The sequence below is a fragment of the Argentina anserina genome, chromosome 1, assembly GCF_933775445.1.
Source record: "Argentina anserina chromosome 1, drPotAnse1.1, whole genome shotgun sequence".
Classification (NCBI taxonomy): domain Eukaryota; kingdom Viridiplantae; phylum Streptophyta; class Magnoliopsida; order Rosales; family Rosaceae; genus Argentina; species Argentina anserina.
In genome coordinates, this window is record NC_065872.1 from 9,685,465 (window position 1) to 9,703,893 (window position 18,429).

General features: G+C 39.0%; 1 long non-coding RNA gene and 1 pseudogene across 2 annotated transcripts; both read left to right on the forward strand.

Moving 5' to 3' along the window:
* The first annotated feature begins 641 nt into the window (after positions 1-641).
* Positions 642-7,050, forward strand: LOC126783962 (auxin-binding protein ABP19a-like; annotated as a pseudogene).
* A 1,895-nt stretch (positions 7,051-8,945) lies between these two features.
* Positions 8,946-16,211, forward strand: LOC126784025 (uncharacterized). 2 transcript variants are annotated; one of them, XR_007670907.1, is made up of 5 exons: positions 8,946-9,225; positions 9,392-9,502; positions 14,884-14,947; positions 15,434-15,495; positions 15,919-16,211. It is a non-coding gene; the product is annotated as an uncharacterized LOC126784025 (long non-coding RNA). The 2 variants fall into 2 exon arrangements; XR_007670906.1 differs by having other exon boundaries at positions 14,884-15,495.
* The last annotated feature ends 2,218 nt before the right edge of the window (positions 16,212-18,429 follow it).

Below are 18,429 nucleotides of genomic sequence, written 5' to 3' on the forward strand. Positions count from 1 at the left end.
CTTCCCCAATGTCGAAAATCCCCCTCTCTTCATGTTGAAATGGGTATTTATAGTGTTAAGAATATTCTATTTTATATAATATTTTAATGACACTAAAATAATAATATTTCTTTAGTTGTATAATTCAATCAATAAGTATTTTCTGATTAATTTAAATAATCAAGATTCAAATAATTGATTTAATTATAACCGTAAAGAAATTTATTAATTTAATTAAATGCCCGATTACCATTTCGATCGTCAATGACATTTAATTTCCAATTAAAGTCGGAATCACGTAACTTTGATTACGATCATCCGTTTGTGTGCTGACGCGAATTTTATTCGGGTCCGTACTGACTTTGTTGACTTTTAGGCCACGTGTGCAATTTTGTCGGGTTCTTTGTCAATTTAATCATTTAATAAAAATGATTTACTTCATTAAATTTCTTATGTCTACTTAACATCTTCTCAATTCTCGCGTCTAGCTAAAGTTCTTTTGTAATTCATATACGTGTTCGATTATCTACCAAATTAGAAATACTCTATAGTCTCATCTGTCTGATAGGAAACCGCCCCTATTATATATTAGTCTCTCATACGATTTAGAGTTATAAATAGCAGATCACCAACTCTACCTTTACGTGCATATCATATCCATCATGATGATTTCCCCTATTTGCTTTTCTTCATATTTTCTCTTGTTCTCTCATCTTCCTACGCTGCTGTACAAGACTTCTGTGTTGCAGACTACACAGCTCCTCAAAGGCCTTGCAGGGTACTCTTGCAAGGACCCCGCAAAGGTGAATGCAGATGATTTCGTCTACTCTGGCTTAAGAATTTCTGGCAACACCTCCAATATTCACAAGTTTGGATTCGTACCTGCAGTAGTTACTCAATTTCCTGGTATCAATGGCCTCGGCGTTTCGGTGGCTCGCACCGACTTGGGTGTGGGTGGAGTTATCCCATTCCACACTCACCGTGGAGCTACAGAAATTCTAATCGTCGCGGAAGCAAGTTCGGTACTTGGAGCGTTCGTCCACTCGAATAACAAAGTTTACATGAAATCTATGAGCAAGGGTGATTGTATGGTTTTCCCTCGAGGTTTATTACATTTCGCAGTGAACCAAGGCGATACTCCGGCCCTCATGTATGCTAGCTTAATGTCACATCCCGCCAACTTAAGCCAAATTTTACCTTGAGCATTCTAGATGGATCCGGAACATGGCGGAACACTTTGGAAGATCATAGAAGATCCTACAAGGCGTTAGAAGTCTCAAGAAGCCTTGGGACATTTCCGGATATCTCTAGAATCTTGGAGAGGCTAGGTGAACTAGACCACTCAAGAATTCTCTAGAACACTCAAGGTTCTTCTTAGAGTTATGTAGAATTGTATAGAACTCTCTAGAGTCATCTACATTGTACATAGTCCTAGAAGTCTCTAGAACTAGCCAAGTAGGATGAGGAGGCCTATAAATAGCAAGGGACCCCTGTCATTTGCTCAATCAAGTAAGAAGCAAGCTATCAAGCATACTTGTAAGTTCTCTGTTGTTCAATATAAGTTCTCTTTCAAGATATTCTTCTTTGCCTTTCAATTGTTCTAGCAGGGCGTTTGCGAGTTTAAGGTTGACTTAGCATAAGGGAGTTGCTAATACCGCACGAGTTGCATAGCGAAAGAGTAAGCTCGTGACATTTGGTATCAGAGCCGAAGTTCGATCAAGAGGCTAGCTCGACACAATGGCATAGAATGGCAATCCTGTTGGTAGTGTTTCCGACAACACGCAAGAGAAGGGTCATGAAGAACTTGTCAACCCAACGGTTCCAAAGAAGGAACGAGTGAAGAACATGTTAGCTGCAATCGACTCACGACTAGTTCAAGTGGAAGAGAGCGTGAGTGGCATGGGAGCCCAGGTGGAAGACTTGGAGGTGGAGGACGCCGCAATCCACACTGCGATCAAGGGCATGATGCTCAAGCTAGAGGAGTTCTTATGGGGCGAGATAGACAAGGTTCGCGAGGAGTTCATGGGGGAACTCGCCCGGATGTGTGAAGTTCAAGAAAGGGAGCACAATAGCATGCTTGCACACATGGAGGAGATGCAGGCAGATTCTGCACGCATGGAGGCAATGCAGGCAGATCTTGCCCTATGCAAGCGCGCACTAGCTGCGGGGGCTAACACTAGCAGCAGCGTAGAGGCCAAATAGATCGAGGTGTCAAAGCCAAAGAGCTTCGGAGGCATGCGCAACAGTCGAGAGGTAGACAACTTCTTATGGGGGCTAGACCAATACTTTGGGGCCGTAGGCATCATGGAGGAGGATGCCAAGATAAAGACCGTGACTCTTTATCTCACCGACACCGCCATGTTATGGTGGAGGAGAAGGCGAGGAGAAGGCGAGGAGATGTCGAAAGAGGTATGTGCACCATCTCTACCTTTGATGACTTTGTGAAAGAACTTAAGAAGCAATTTTATCCCAAGAATGCCGAGGATGAGGCAAGAGCTCGCTTGCGAAGGCTCAAGCACACCGGGCCAATTTGTGATTATGTTAGAGAATTCACTAACTTGGTGCTTGAGATTCCTGACCTATCCGACAAGGATGCTCTCTTCAATTTCATGGATGGTCTCCAATCATGGGCCAAGACAGAGCTTAGGCGACGTGGAGTGCAAGACCTTGCTACCGCCATAGCCGTGGCCGAAGGCTTGGTTGATTTCTCAAGTCCAAGAGAGTCCACCAAGCCAAAGGAGAAGAAGAGCAACTATGCCAAAGGTGGGGGAGACAAAATCCAACGCAAGGAGGAACCCCGCCGTGAGAGCTACTCGGCAAAGTTCAAGGGACATGCGGAGCTTGGACAAGCCAAACGACAACAAGTGCTTCCTATGCGATGGTCCGCATTGGGCTAGGCATTGCCCACAAAGGAGAGCACTAAGCGCGCTCTTAGGAAGTCATCAAGGCGAGAGTGAAGCCGAGGGTGGCAACAGAGGTGCACACTTGGGGTCTTTGCAGGTGCTTAATGCAATCCGCTCTACACCCAAGGTCCAAGCCAAAGGTTTACTCTTCACGGACATCACCATAGGTGGGAAGCCAACAACGGCAATGCTCGACACAGGGGCAATCCACAACTTCATTTCCATTGAGGAGGCACGCAGGCTAGGACTAAAGGCAAGCAATGGAGGGGGCTCCATCAAGGCGGTTAACTCACATGCCCGCCCCATACAAGGAGTAGCTCGAGGAGTCAAGACAAGCGTGGGAGCTTGGTGTGGGAGCCTAGACTTCTCGATAGTACCGATGGATGACTACAAGGTAGTCTTGGGGTTGGAGTTCCATGATCAAGTCAAGGCATTCCCGGTGCCATTCGCCAATAGCTTATGCATTATGGATGGCGAGAGGTTGTGTGTGGTGCCAACAACCCGAGAATCAAAGCAAGTCATCAAGGTCTTGTCGGCATTGCAATTCAAGAAAGGCATCAAGAGGGAAGAGGAAAGCTACTTGGCCATCCTTAGTGAGTTCGATGACGAGGAGCTAAGGCCACAAGATGACATGCCCAAGGAGGTAGCTGCAGTTCTTGAGGAATTCAAGGATGTATCACCCACGGAGCTGCCCAAGAGACTACCCCCAAGGAGAGAGATCGACCATGAGATAGAATTGGAACCAGGGACCAAACCACCCGCCATGGGTGCATACCGCATGGCGCCGCCGGAGTTAGCGGAGCTAAGGAGGCAATTGAAGGAGCTTTTGGACGCGGGGTTCATTAGATCTTTGAAAGCCCCGTTCGGTGCCCCGGTGTTGTTCCAAAAGAAGAAAGACGGATCTCTACGCATGTGCATCGACTATAGGGCACTCAACAAGATCACGGTAAAGAACAAGTATCCTATTCCTCTCATTGCCGATCTCTTTGTTCAATTGGGCCATGCACGATATTTTTCCAAGTTAGACCTTCGTTCGGGGTACTACCAAGTGCGCATTGCGGAAGGAGATGAGCCAAAGACCGCATGCACACAAGGTACAGTTCTTATGAATTCTTGGTCATGCCCTTCGGTCTAACTAGTGCACCGGCAACCTTTTGCACCTTGATGAACAAGTTATTCCACCCCTACTTGGATCGGTTTGTAGTCGTCTACTTGGACGACATAGTGGTGTATAGCAAGACCATGCGGGAGCATGTGGAGCATTTGCGGGAAGTCCTTAAGGTTTTGCGGGAAACGCAGCTATACATCAAGATGGAGAAATGCTCATTCGCGAAGCCGGAGGTGTCGTTCTTGGGGCACAAGATCAAGGACGGCAAGCTTATGATGGAGGATTGCAAGGTGGATTCCATCTAAGAATGGGAGCCACCCACCAAGGTACATGACTTAAATCTTTCCTTGGGCTAGTTAACTATTATCGCCGCTTTATCAAGGGATACTCGGTGAGGGTTGTACCATTAACCGACCTTCTCAAGAAGAACAAGGCGTGGGAGTGGACAACAAAGTGTCAAGAAGCCTTTGAAGACTTGAAAAAGACAATATGCGAGGAGCCCGTACTTAGCCTACCGGATCACTCCAAGCCATACGAAGTGCACACCGATGCTTCCGACTTTGCCATCGGTGGAGTTCTCATGCAAGAGGGAATCCAATTGCTTATGAGAGTCGGAAGCTCAATGACACGGAGCGGCGCTACACCGTCCAAGAGAAGGAGATGACTGCCATCATCCATTGCCTTCGAGTGTGGCGACATTACTTGCTTAGGACCAAGTTCCTTATCATGACCGACAATGTAGCAACAAGCTATTTCCAAACTCAAAAGAAGCTGGGTCCAAAGCAAGCAAGGTGGCAAGACTTCTTGGCGGAGTTTGACTACACCATGGAGTACAAGCCCGGGAAGGCGAACGTGGTAGCGGATGCACTAAGCCGCAAGGCAGAGTTTGCAAGCATCTTTCAAGTCACTAGCCCATTGCTAAGAAAGATCAAGGAGGGACTAAGGGTAGACCCTCAAGCACAAAGTCTCATTAACTTAGTAAAGGAAGGCAAAACTCGGAGATTTTGGCTAGACGACGACCTTCTCTACACGAGAGGCCGCCGCATCTACGTACCGAAGTGGGGCAGCTTACGAAGGGAGCTAACCAAGGAATGCCATGATTCCAAATGGGCCGGGCACCCGGGTATGAAACGCACACTTGTCTTGTTAAAGTCCATGTATTATTGGCCTAGGATGCGAGACGGGGTCGAAGAGTATGTGCGGACATGTCTAGTTTGCCAACAAGACAAAGTAGTCCAGTAGCAGCCGGGGGGCTTGCTTGACCCCTTACCCATACCGGAGAGACCATGGGAGAGTGTCTCTATGGACTTCATCACTTGCCTGCCGAAGTCCGAGCAATTTGGGAGCATCATAGTGGTAGTGGACAGATTCAGCAAGTATGCAACCTTCATGGCCGCATCAGCCGACTGCACTGCGGAGGAGACAGCAAGGCTATTCCTACGCAATGTAGTCAAGCTTTGGGGAGTTCCAAAGAACATTGTCAGCGACAAACACCCGCGCTTCATGGGGAGATTTTGGATGGAGCTGTTCAAGATGTTGGGGTCAGACTTTAACTTTTCAACAAGCTTTCATCCACAAAGTGATGGTCAAACGGAGCGCGTCAATGCTCTCTTGGAGCTATACTTACGGCACTACGTGAGTGCCAATCAAAAGGATTGGGCCAAGCTTCTAGATGTGGCGCAGTTTTCCTACAACCTGCAGCAAAGTGAGGCCACCAACAAGAGTCCTTTTGAGATCGTTTTGGGACAGCAGCTTACTACCCCTCTATCCCTTGCCACTCACTATGAAGGGAAGAGTCCAGCCGCATTCAAGTTCGCCAAGTCATGGCATGAGCAAGCGGAGTTAGCTCGAGCGGCGTTGCACAAGGCTGCCAAGAGGATGAAGAAGTGGGCGGACAAGAAGAGGAGGCATGTCGAGTTCAAGGAAGGCGACCTTGTACTTGTGAAACTCTTGCCGCAGCAATTCAAGGCCTTTAGAAAGGTGCACAAGGGCTTGATCCGTAGATATGAAGGGCCGGTTAAAGTTATTAAGCGCATAGGCAAAGTTTCATACAAGCTCAACCTCCCGCCCAGGTTAAAGATACATCTGGTCTTCCACATGAGTATGTTAAAGCCCTACAATGAGGACGAGGAAGACCCATCGAGAGGAATATCGCATCGGGCACCTACGGCAGTAATCACCAACTTTGACAAGGAAGTCGATGAAGTACTCGCAGATCGGGTCATTCGACTGCGTGCCAAGTTACAAAGAGTACCTCATCAAGTGGAGAGGTCTGCCCGATACGGAAGCAAGCTGGGAGTCCGAGGATACGCTTTGGCAGTTCAAGGACAAGATCCAGCAATACAGCGAGGCGCGATGAGGGCATCGCGGGATTTGGTGGGGGAGAATGTCACATCCCGCCAACTTAAGCCAAATTTTACCTTGAGCATTCTAGATGGATCCGGAACATGGCGGAACACTTTGGAAGATCATAGAAGATCATACAAGGCGTTAGAAGTCTCAAGAAGCCTTGGGACATTTCCAGATATCTCTAGAATCTTGGAGAGGCTAGGTGAACTAGACCACTCAAGAATTCTCTAGAACACTCAAGGTTCCTCTTAGAGTTATGTAGAATTGTATAGAACTCTCTAGAGTCATCTACATTGTACATAGTCCTAGAAGTCTCTAGAACTAGCCAAGTAAGATGAGGAGGTCTATAAATAGCAAGGCACCCCTCTCATTTGCTCTATCAAGTAAGAAGCAAGCTATCAAGCATACTTGTAAGTTCTCTCTTGTTCAATATAAGTTCTCTTTTAAGATATTCTTGTTTGCCTTTCAATTGTTCTAGCAGGGCGTTTGCGAGTTTAAGGCTGACTTAGCATAAAGGAGTTGCTAAGGCCGCACGAGTTGCATAGCGAAAAGAGTAAGCTCGTGACATTACGCAGTGAAAACCCAGGTCTGGATGCGTTGGAAACTCAACTGTTTAAAAATGATTTAGCTACTGACCTGATACATAAGACTACTTTATTGGACAAATCTCAGATCAGGAAGCTGAAGCGTCTTCTTGGTGGTACTAATTGATGTCTGTTAATCGATGTAGCCAAATGCAGTAGTCATTTTTTTTACTTCATAACACATATGTACGTAGTCAATATTGCGTTGTTGATCATGTGTGTGATCGTCTTTGACGAGCTCCATGTATGCGTCAACCACCTTCCAAAAAAATAATCTTTGCACAATAATATTTTTTCAATATTTTGCGGTTCGATATTCTCAATATCAAAATCCAAGTCTCATGCATCGCTGAATTATTTTTAAAATTGAAACGTCCAACTAAATTGTATTTCAACAAGTAGAATTAAGATAACACGTCCGAAGGCCGACAATAAAAGCTATCTAATCTGACAAAATTAACTAACTATCCCTAAATAATACTAGCCAACAATTAACTATTCATACGTAGAATTAGCTAACAAATCCAAGATTCACCCACTTTTTCATGGTCATGAAGCATAAAAACTAACAGAGTTCAATTGATGTAGAAGACAAAACTAAATGTTTCATAACCACACCGTTGCAAGACTGTGATACGATTCAATTTATGTTTGATCAGCAGAAGGAGCACATTCATGCTCTCCTGAAACACCCATTGGAAGAACCACCACATGTTCTCCATCCTTCGTCACCATTTGAACCTCCATAGTCCGAGATTGAGACTTCTTCTCACTAGATGGTGATGAAGATACCACCTTGGTTTTTCTTCTTCTTTGCAGCTAGCTTCTTGTTGTATACTTTGGTCTCAGCTTTCTCTACATCCATAACCAACTCTCTAGCAGCTTTAGGTCGATTTGTGCTTCCTTTTCGACAACCTGGTTTGTGTTTAGCTTTAGGAGAAACCTAAAGCTTCCTATTCTTATGTTTCACCACAATCGACATGTTCTCCTCAACAGAAACAACATTAGATTGCATATACCTCTTCCATAGACGGCGCAACTCAGTACTAGCAAGACGCTTAAAATGGTTCATCGGGGGAGGTACCGGCGCCACCGAAGTAAAATCTATGGCCCCCACCGCATCCAAATGATTTGAGAATCCCGAAAGGGCTTGGGGTCCACCACCTTGTTCACCATCGAAGGCAAAAAATCCTTCAGCACTGGACCTAAAGGAAGAGACAAGTCCAACACGTTAGCTATAGGTTCACTCACAACCAACTCATCAGAAACTCCTGTCTCCATGTCATTCGAGGCCACCACACCAGAACCGGTGCCAAACCTACCTCCTAAATACTAGTCACTGTCGTACCTAGCTTCGTCGGAAAGGACCCTGAACCCAAGGAGAGACCGGCCAAATCTAGCGACCCAACCCTGCAATAGCTCAGTGCGTTCATGAATCAAGAACTCATCACACCCAGAGGCTGCATGTTGAAACAACCCACATGCTTTGCAAAAGCACTTAATCTTTTCGAAGACGAGAGTTAATTCTGGCTTCAACGAACCTGAAGCCTCAAATTAATTTAGGGTATCAACAAAAACAAGCTAGCGTCAAATTTGTAAATGAGAACATCATTTGCCTTTCTAATGAAGTTATTTCATCGACCAAACAAATATACATGAAACCCAGATTAATTACTATATGGTCTGCTAACTCATTTGAATTCGGAAACAACATATGCGAAGACCCACAAAATGTACTGGATTAGATCTGCACGAGTGAATATATAACGCAATACCTTGTACGTTTATACGCAAAGCATTGAGCTAAATTTATTTAGCCGCGGGTATCACTACAAAAAAATAGGAGCAAAAGCTACATTTAATCGTGGGAAGGTTTGTAATTCGTGAGTCCATGTGAATGAACAGTTTATTGTTTGAATTGCATGTGTAGTATCCCACATATATTGTGATTCGTGGGAGATAAATTATCAAATATTATCACCTACATGGTTTATTCATGGAAAACCCAGCCATTTGGTTTACTTTCGCTCAAATAATTAATTAAGTTAACTATCCCTTGTAAACTAATATTGTTTTCCCTTTTGTTTTCTTGGGGTTATTCCCAATCGACATCATTTCTTCTTCTTCTTCGACCTTTATGCAAGATTGTCTCAAATTTCAATCAAGAATTAGATTGGTGAGGTTATCCGATAAAAGGGAGATTACGGATCTTTATTTAGTTTTCTGAGTTTTGGGAATGAAAAAGATGTGATTTTCCCCAAAGGAGGAGGTTGCAGATGCTCGATCAGATTAGCCTAGTCGGGTAAGCTTTCCCCAAATCCAATAGGTACGATGTCTGAGTTATAGAGATTACTGTAAGTTTATGCTTTGAATTTAAAATTTTGGGTTGGAAGCCCTTGTCGTATACAACCCTTATGCCATTTTCAGTTTCTAATCTTCGCTGTTGTTGGTGTTTGAATCTATACCAGCATTAATCAAAGTACAACCAGTTCCAAGCCAGAGAAGATAGCCCTGAAGTTCCATTGCAAAATTAGATGAGGAAGTGCAGCTCGCACTTTTCGCACTATGCTCACTCTAAGGTAAGCTCGAACCCATTTATGGAGTTAAGTAGATAATTTCTGATGTAGATTAAGGTTGGGTTGTTGATGACCCTATCAAATTAAGGTCTGGAATTTCAATTTTGATATTAAGTTAATCAGGGTTTGTTTCAAATATGAGCGCACCAGTGGCCAATCCACATAGATGAGCTTCATGTTTAGTAAACAGAACGATATAATTCTCTTAGACATAGTTTATTTGACTTATGGTTTCCCAAATGTCCAAAATCCATGTTGTGCATCTATGTTTGGATCTAAAAAGCAGCAGGCTTGAAGACCCCTGGGTCTGGAAGGCACATTATAATAAGGTAATACGGTGGTATACTATATGTATATGCATATTGGAACTCCTTTTTACAACCTATGCATTCGGTTATCGTTTCCAATTGGATAATCCGTCCCCTTGACCCAAGCAAGCCCACAGATAAGCACATCCATGATCAATGCCTCTTAGAGACAGGCGCTCACATTTTGTTTTCTCTTTAATTTGTTTTACTCACTAAGGATGTAAAGTGACGTTATACTAGTTCATTAGTATTTGATTTTCAATAGACTAGTGATGATTAGAAAAGATTTTTGGGGGTTAGCCAAAATCTTTTAGCGCACATCAGTGGTGCTTGTAGGAGTCGGTGGAAATCCTTAGCTGTTTTGTTTTACTGTTATTTGATTGGGTTTTTACGGCTATGATCCTAAGCTATATTTTATTTTCAGAGAACTAAGAGAAACAAGTTGCAATTTGAATACCTTGACTGAGTATTAATTCAATCAAGGTATGGATGCTTCCCATTTCAAATTCAGTTCCTATATATATATTGGTAGGAGCAATCTAAATGAATCAGAAGCCTATGCAGGTTTAAGTATTGTCCTTAGCTCGAACGGTTGCAATTTCAATATGTGATATGATCTTGATTCCTAAGTAGCACGGACACGAACACGAGTGTCTGAATTAAACACGATTTGATACGTAGACACAACATATAGAAATATTTTTAGACACGGATACGTGGTTAACACGTTAATTAAATATTATTTTTAATAAATAATAATTTATAAATTTAAAAGTATTTAGATGTATATATATATATATATATATATGTCAAAGTGTGCATTAAAATGATGAAAACATAACATGTTAGAATGACTAAGGACTTGATAAGTACCTTGGATAATAATAAAGCGTTAATTAAAATGTCTATAATAAACCCTGTAAAACATCATTGTTAGTATAGAATAAACCGTTATTGTTCTTTCCAGGGAATTCAAAGGAATTCTAAACTTTTAGTGTTAACAAATAATAAGGGGTTTGAGATTGATTATTAACTACTAAAATAAAAACTAAATTACTATTTACTTAATCGACTTCTCCTTAATAAACTTAAACTAAATTTACCATTACACCACATAATTACAAGTTCAAACCTATCATGAATTCTAATTCGACCAATTACATATTTTTTAGACACCAATACAATTAGAGCCTTAGGAGATCATCTAATCATGCAAGATTTTAATTAACATTTAGATTGACTTAGGGCGTAATCTAAATTTGGATGCATTCGAATTCAATAACACTTAGAGTAGAAATCAAACAAGGTTACATTTAAGCATCAAATATTTGTTCGAGATATGTTTCATGTATGGCGTCACCCATCATGGTTTCACATGTAAATTTCCATAATTTTTACCACTTTTAATCAACACAAACCGAAACTACTTAGGGCATGATTCGATTTGTGTCAATATGTTTGATGAATCTAGCACTCAAACACAATCTTAGGGACTGCATCCATGCACTAAATTCATATGTAAATATCTGAAAATTATCTAAAGTATGAGAAAGATGATTAGAACACAACAATAGAAATACAAACTCATTAATTATAGGAAACCATCAATTCGAGAAAAATCCAAAAATCCAATAAAACATTCTGAAAATTTCAATTTTTAATACAAAACAATAATCATACACAAACATCATACTACAATCTTCATAGACAAAGTATTGTAACAAAAAATCAAAAACGGTTAAACCCGTTGGGATGAGTTGCGAGAATCACACGTTGTAGGAACCTTGGAGGTGTGTCTCCAATGGTGATTTCAGTGGAGTTGAAATTTGTATATGGGGGAGAATGACTTGCTGTTTTAGTGAATGATGTTTGAGGTAGTATTTTGGTGGAGTTTTGGCTCTTGATTGCAAAGGAGAAGTGATCTTATTTGAGAGATGAAGCCATGTATATATATAGAGGAAATAATTAGGGTAATTGCATCTTTCCTCATATTATAATGTCATGTTTTAATCCCTTAAATCATGGTAAGTTTTATCCTCTAAATCATGTCAGTTTTAATCCCTTAAATCATGACATGTTTTATTCCCTACAACATGCCATGTTTTATTCCCTAAATCATGTCATGTTTTATTTCATACAACATGTCATGTTTTATGCCTTTAATGATCATTTTTTATTTAATTATTCCATCTCTTTTTCTTTAATTATCTCTTCAATCCAATCTGAAAATAAGAAAATAAAATCATAAGTAAGAGATAATTAGTTTCAAAACCTAACAATGATTCCTAGTCAAACTAGGACTCTAGACCAATTATGCGTTTTAAACTCATGTAAGCACAAAAAATGCATCTAATACCGCTCAAGACTCTTACTACGACTCAATAACTTAATAGTACAACAATAAGGACTAAGAAAAGTACAAATTGAGGTAAAAACATGTTAAGAACGTCGCACAAAGTACTCCTATCAGATAACCAAGGTTTGAATCGCAACTCAAACATTGTTATTTTTAACAAAAGTTGAATCTGTTGGAATGGTTGTGGAGTTATGGTTGTGGAGTTGTTGGGTGCCTTGGATGACTAAGGTTCGAATCTCACCATAAGCACTTTCACTTTTATCATGGGTTGGTGGGTGTCTGCGTGTCCGGACCGAGTTGGGGCATGTCCAATTCAGATATTCGTGTGTCCGGGCCGTGTCTATTCCGATACTCGTGTCCAGGGGTATTCGAACGTGTCTGTGTCCATGTCGGACACGCGATACGGTAGTTGAGGGACGTGTCCGTGCTACCTAGCTTGATTCATGAGTAAGCATATCTTGTAAAATATTCAATTTTTGGAACTACATTGATTGAATATTAATGTCTATATTATTTTAGTTCTTATGTTGTTAAAGCAACAATTTTGGAAACTTTATGATAGGACTAGTTTTATTGAATGTCTGAGATTCTAAGAGTGAGGATACTATCTTTTTATAGCATATGCTCATCTTTTGAACTTAGGCTTTACATTCGCAGGAATATAGCATTGAAAAGGGATTGCTATCAATTAGTTATATATGTGGTGTCTAGTTAAGGTATGCAATTTTAAGCAAGTGTTAATATGTCATTTGCAATGGATAAATTATTTATATTGTTCTTAATAAAACATTTACTCATTATTTCAGTCATTGATGTCATAATGATGACCATTTTATTCTTACAAGATTTCACTAGGCCAAAAAGGCCTTTATACCACACCTTTCAGACAACATAAGTGAATATGTGTTGTCTCTAAATTTAGACAATTCAAATTTCTTGAAAATTTTCAAGAAATCTGAATTTTTAGAAAAGTGGGAACATCGTACAACATATAAATATTGTGTTGACTCAATTATATTAGTTAAAATTTTTGAAAACCTTCATACAACACATGTTCTATATGTTGTCTGAGTTTTCAGAGACTGATAAAAAAACAGATAGAGTGGGACAAACAATTTTGTTTCGCTCCATTTCGAAAATTTCACGACCGTAAATTAAGTTCAGTTCCCTCCTCTAAGCCTCTTAACACTTGAACATATTTTCTCAACCCGCACAAAATTTCAGCCACTACATGTCCCTCACTGAGATTCAAATTCTCCAACTTTGACAAGGTCTTCCTCTTCCAGCTCGTCACTGCCTCGCCAAACCCAGGGTCGACGACCTTCAGCCCCACCTGCTCTCTCCGACGCCCTCCGAGTTCTTTCAGTCTTGCTTGTTTCTCTTCACAACCTCAGCTTCAATCTATTCCTCAATTTCACTACCTTAGTTCTCGATTAGCTTACAAGGTAAATAGCAATTCTCAATTTCATTGGGTTTTCACTCGATTTTAATTTTAGGGATCGATTTTTAGAACAAAACGCTGTTAAACTCATTCCTTGTTGTTTTATTACTTTTTCACTGTGATTTAGTGTGGATTGTGCTAATGTGGTTGAGATCATAATTATTACAATTGCGATGTGTGTCGCTTCTACTCGTCAGACTCTGCCCCCACGAGCTCTTCCAATTGACGGTAACCAAGTCCTTCATCTCTATTTGATTCGTACTTCTCAATCCCGATGGGAATTGGATCAGCGAATTCGGTATAATATTAACCTTTTAATTGAATTCAGAAAATGGATATGGGACCGTGCTTGAAGGTTCACTCTCTGCAACTCAGAGAAGATTATCCTTCGTTTTATTAATGATTAATAGCCTCAGTTATGATTGAAATTTGAATTACAGTAAATTTGGAATACTAGTGGTGCCTTTACCTGTTTCCATAGAAACAAAGAAGCTAGGAAACAAGGGACTGATAACTATGACAGAGACCTGGAGGATGTTATAGATAGGCTCATTGTTGAATGTGATAGCTAAATCTCTAGAGCCCTTAAGCGCCTCGATCGAGGATGATGATGCAAGGGCTGCTATTACTATTTCGATTTCTGAAGTTACTTAGGTGATTAATCATTTCATTCCTAGGCTCTTAATTATTAATTTTTCATTTCATTTGAGAAAGTGGCTGATTACATGAAAGCTAGATCATCTCTGAAACTGAATCGAGGCTCGCAGCCAACCACTGAACTGAGCTCATTTGACTCTAGGTTTGAAGATTGATTTACTTTTTCTTACACATAGATCCAAGAATTTTCAATTTTTTTATGGCAGATGGTTAGTTTCTTGTCCCTTTTGTTTTAGAAAAAAAGAAAAAGAAAAAGTGAAAGAAGCTGATGAGTTTGGTAAGAAACAAGATAATGGGTTTGGAAAAGAACTATGCATTCTGTAAATAGTGCAAAATGGTTTTTGTTTAGGTTTTTAAATTTTTATGGGAGAGCATAAGATAAGGGCTTTTTTGTTTGCAGTGGGAGATGATGATGATGATGATGATGATGAGAAAATTGATACTTTGGTGTATTTTGGTCCTTGTTCTTCCTCTTTCTATCAGGGGTTTCATTCTACAAGAATGGCTTATTATGTTTTGATCAATTTTATGGAAAAGAATAAATCAAAAGGGGTTTATTTAAAAAAGAAAAGAAAAAGGAAGGTGGCTTATTACCTGTGTTCTGGTTATGCTGCAATTGCAGGCTCTGGAGATAATCAAGTTATCAAAGCAGATTAAAGAGAAGTTTGAAGAGGTTGATAGATTGGGTATTTCTATTCTTTCTGGATTTATTGTGTTGCTTCTATGTCTGTTATGAGTACAATTTCTTCTTTATTATTATTATGTGCTACGATTTCATATTGTGATTCAACCAATATGTAACATTATGTCCCCTTAACACACACTAGATTGGTATCTCTACCATGACTAGTCTGTGTACGTTTCCAAGGTGGGCTAACTAATCATGCACCAGAAACTACATCGTTGTTCATAGTTGTTGAAATTGAATTAAGTAAACTATAAATGTATGATTTGGTTATGTTACATGGTATTATCATACGTACTTGATTTGTTCTGCTATTTTTTTATAAGGTAACTCTCACTATTGTATCACATGTTAATAGCCAAATCAAAGGGAGTCCATGATACCTTTTGTCTTATAGGTCCATATATGCACATTTTTAACTTTTTCTCATTCTTTTGAGTTTTGTTTATGGGGTTGATATATTCTTATAATTGAAAATATGTTTTAGTTCATACAGTTCTCTCGACCATTGCCCTAGGAACGTGATAAACTAACCTCCTTGCAGCAGTTGTAAGTTCTTTGCTTCAGTGAATATTCATCTTTATTTTACTTAGAATGACAATATAGATATATTAACTATATATCGTCACTTCAAGTACATAGACAATAGTGGAGTGACTGGACCATTTTACATTACTTCTTTCCTACTTTGTAATACTGAAGTATACAAGTAACATTTTTCTAAGATTGTCGTGGACTAATATGCGTTTCAGCTGGGCTTCTCATGATATTCTATTCACTAGAAAATTCTCACAGTTCATGGAAATTCTTAGAGAACTCATGGACTTATATATATATATATATATATATATATATATATATATATATATATATATATATATATATATATATATATATCCCTCACATTAATGTATTACAACTTAGAGACTTTTTTCTTGTAATTTAATAGCGCTAAATGTTCTTGTTTTACAGGAGACATGAAGGCACATTGCTTGAAGGACCAATTTGTTGCCATGAAGGTTGATTTAAAGAACACATAGCATGTAGCAACAACTAACTAAGAGAGCATGTTTGAATATATTGCCTTAACAATTACATGAATGGAGTAGCCATTTCTATTGTGAACCTTGTAAGTAGGATGTTTTGTTATGGTTTGATCAAGGTTCTACAAAGCGCTAGGCGGTATGTAAGCGGATAGCCACCTCCTAGCGCCTAGACGGTTAGGCGGCCTCCTAGGCGGTTTTGAATTATTAAATATTTATTTATTTTTATACATATATTTAAACTATTTTAATGATTAAAAATATATAATGATGTTTAATATTAATGTTAAAAATACTTAAAATAGTCTAAATTCACATAACTTAAGTAGAAAGTCTATAAAAATATTTGAAGAAAAGATAAATAATGAAATAAATGCAATAATACTAAATCTCAATTTATTTCTCTCCAAATTATTTCCTAACTCATTCAGTATCGGACTCAAACTTAATATTCATATTTATTTTTTTTCCTCTTCTTCTGTTGATGAGATTCAGTTTTCAGAAATAGATAAAGAGTGCGAGCTGCGGCCTCTTTTAGTTTTTTTTTAATTTCACATGATGGTTGACCGACTATGACGGAATAGAGCTAATTAGACCGCCTAGGATTGAATAGGGCCGGCTAGACCGCCTAGGACTGAATAGAGCTAATTAGACCGCCTAGGATTGAATAGGGTCGCCTAAGACCACTCAGAACCGCCTAAGACCGCTTAGGTGGCCGCCAAATTCACAAAACGTCACAGATGGCCGCCGAGACAAAAAGCGTGGCGGTGGGTGACCTCCTAGTGCCTAGGTGCCGCCTAGACTGTTTTTTAGAATATTGGGTTTGATAAGGCAAATATGGATTCATTGTACAATTGATTAAGATATAATGACAATTGGATTTTGTTAGCTTTCTAAATTATGTAGTTTAATGGTTTGGAGGCTGCTATATATAAGCATATTGCAGATTTAAATGTGATTGTATTAACATGAGAGGAACAACAAGAACAAAATTAGATTATGATGTTTCAATCTCATTCAGACAGCACAAAACTGTTGTAGAAAATTAATTCAGACAACATAAACTAAATGTTGGTGTTGTGTTACTAGCCTATTTAGACAACATTTATATGCCGTTAGTTAAAGTTCAGAGAATAAATTTCTCAAGATAGTAAAATTTGGTTTCATTGAGACAGTAGAATAATCAATGAAATTCAGATTAATGACATTTTTTCAGTGCTATGTATGTGTCATTTACACAGTAGATAGTTAATTTTTGTCTCAGTTTGGATGAATTTGGTCTAACTCAGACGACATTTGACCAAAAAAAATATGTTGTTTGAGAATAGTTTATAAAGTGGTTTAGAACTGCTATCTGAGGTGCTATCACATAGCACCAATGTACTCAGCACATATGTTCTCATCAATCAACAGTTGTAAACTATTGTCTGAAACCTTTTTTGGTCTAGTGGAATTTGTGCTTATTGAATGCTTGCGGTCCTGCTTCGATCCTGTATGTAAGCACCATATGTTGCCAGGTTTGTCTCTCTTACATCTTACTGGTTATGGTTGAGTATGTATCTTTTAATTACTATAGATGGTAATGGTTAAACTTGTTTCTACTACTTTGTATTTGTATATACACACACATTGTATTATTATTTTGGTTTTTCTTTATTGTTCTCATGTCGGTGTTTTGAACTCTTCTTCCAAGTGTTCCCAATTTGGATTCTTATTTGACATTGATGCTCAATCTCAATCATTTGACATTGCTGAATATGATGCACTACCAGGAATATATCAAATCATTCAAATGTGCCTTGAAATGCATGCTAATTTTCAGTAAGGAATCTTAAACTAATTGATGCATAATTTATATATTTTGACATTGCTTCCTTAACTATTATTTCTTATCATTTTTATGGCCCTTAACTTAGAATTATATATTGATTAGGTGGGAGTTATCTATTAGTTGAATGTAAAAGCATTTGTCGCTTCATATTGATTTGTGTTTATACAGCAGCTAAATAGTTTTTCCTTGTAAATCTGTAGATATATATTTTGGATGGATGACTTCGTTCATGCAGTTTGGATTCAGAAAACATTACTAAAGTAGATGCTTGAAATCAAAGACATGACATCACAATTAGTGTGCCAAAAGTTTCATTATTATTTCATCTCTTTAATTAGGGGTGAAGAATATTGCGATTGTGATAATATGATGTAAGTTTTGTTAGGACGGCATTCTATATTATCTAAATGTAAAATGACTATTACGTACACTAATTTTCTAAATTACATAATCATTAATTATATGTATATAAATATATTTAAATTTTCATTAAATATTGATTTTTTCTACCCGAATCTAAAAATATTTCTTTAACCTAATAAAAAATTCAATTTTTTGTTCACTAATTATACATAATTTTTTATTCAAATCATAAATCATTACTATTAA